Genomic DNA, 1,806 nt, shown 5'->3' with positions numbered 1-1,806 from the left:
TGCCATACCTCCATGGCATAATACACCAATGGGACAGTAGTCTTAAGGACCAAGGCCTGGGCGACCCCCTCTTAATTATAGAGTGGGTGTTCCTCAGCCATCATCGGTCCAAAAGGATGACACGGCCACAGGAGTTGGTAGCCAAGTTGATCCTCAAAGCAAGATCAAGGATCAGGGAGCTGGCAGGGTGTGATTTCACATGTATACATATTCCAATTAAATTAGAATCGGGCCAACTAAAGTTAAGGACCTTTGAGGAACGGCTGCAAACTAATGAATACCTTCAGTTTGCACTCGACAGCTACACTGGGCGCATCGCAGTAGATTGGCCGGCCCACAAATTAATAGATTCGGAGTTCAGATTGTCTCTGAAGAAGGTTCAAAGCAGGGAGCCACTGGACGCTGTGATAATTTTTACAGATGCGTCTGGAGCATCTCACAAGTCAGTGATGACTTGGAAGGATCCTCAGACTCAGCAGTGGGAGACCGATGTTGCTGTTGTGGAGGGCTCTCCACAAGTTGCTGAGTTGGATGCAGTCGTCAGGGTGTTCCAGAGATTCCCAGGACCTTTTAATTTGGTGACAGATTCTGCGTATGTCGCAGGTGTAGTGTCTCGAGCTGAATCGGCGGTTCTCCAAGAGGTCACGAAAAAAAAATTGTTCGATTTACTCAATAGGCTCGTTGAATTGGTCTCCCATCGCGAGCACCCATTTTATGTTATGCATATGAGATCACATACGGACCTGCCTGGGTTTATAGCGGAAGGCAACCATCGTGCTGATTCCCTGGCCGCGGCTGCCGTTACGCAGGGCCCTCTCCCAGATGTGTTCTGCCAGGCTAAGATCAGCCACCAACTCTTCCATCAGAACGCGCCTGGCCTGGTTCGGCAGTTCAATCTTATGCAGGATCAGGCCAAGGCGATAGTGGCCACATGTCCCCAGTGCCAACAACATCAAATGCCCACTGTGGCCTCGGGAGCCAATCCCCGAGGTCTGGCGAGCTGCGAGGTGTGGCAAATGGACGTGACACATAACCCATCTTTTGGTCGATTGTGTTACGTCCATGTCTCAGTAGATACCTTCTCCGGGGCTATCTATGCTTCTGGCCACACAGGAGAAAAGGCAGTGGATGTTCAGAGGCATCTGCTTCAGGCATTCGCTGTCTTGGGCATCCCTAGGGCCCTAAAAACAGACAATGGCCCTGCGTATACCTCCAAGGAGCTGAGGAGCTTCCTGCAGCAATGGGGAATAGTGCATAAGACCGGCATCCCCTATTCCCCGACAGGTCAGGCCATGGTGGAAAGGGCCCACCAGAGCCTTAAGAAGACCCTGTCCCGCCAACAACCAGCGATGAAGGTGGAGACCCCCCACGTCCGGCTGTCAAGGGCATTGTATACACTCAACTTTTTAAACTGCTCCTTTGACAGCCAAAATCCTCCAGTCGTCTGACACTTCGGCAGCCACCAGCAGCTGCAGCCTAAAGCCAGGCCCCCGGTTCTTGTGAAGGATCCGGAGACCTGGTGGACGGAGGGCCCCTTTGACCTGGTGACATGGGGGAGGGGATACACTTGTGTGTCCACTCCCTCAGGCCCCCGGTGGGTTCCATCTAAGTGGGTCAGGCCCTTCGTCCCAAAGCAGAGGACAAAGCAGGAGGCAGTACCACAGGTTCAGGCGACGTGCTGGCAGCGGCGGAGAAAACCCTCCCAAACACCATCAGTTTCTTCAGATATTCAGTTCCTCCCCAATGCTGAGACTCCTCCACCTTCCCCTCTCCTCACTGAACTACCTCTGGTTTATGAATCCCGAC

The sequence above is a fragment of the Melospiza melodia genome, unplaced genomic scaffold (genome assembly GCF_035770615.1).
Source record: "Melospiza melodia melodia isolate bMelMel2 unplaced genomic scaffold, bMelMel2.pri scaffold_28, whole genome shotgun sequence".
NCBI classification, from domain to species: Eukaryota; Metazoa; Chordata; class Aves; order Passeriformes; family Passerellidae; genus Melospiza; species Melospiza melodia.
This window is presented reverse-complemented; position numbering follows the sequence as displayed.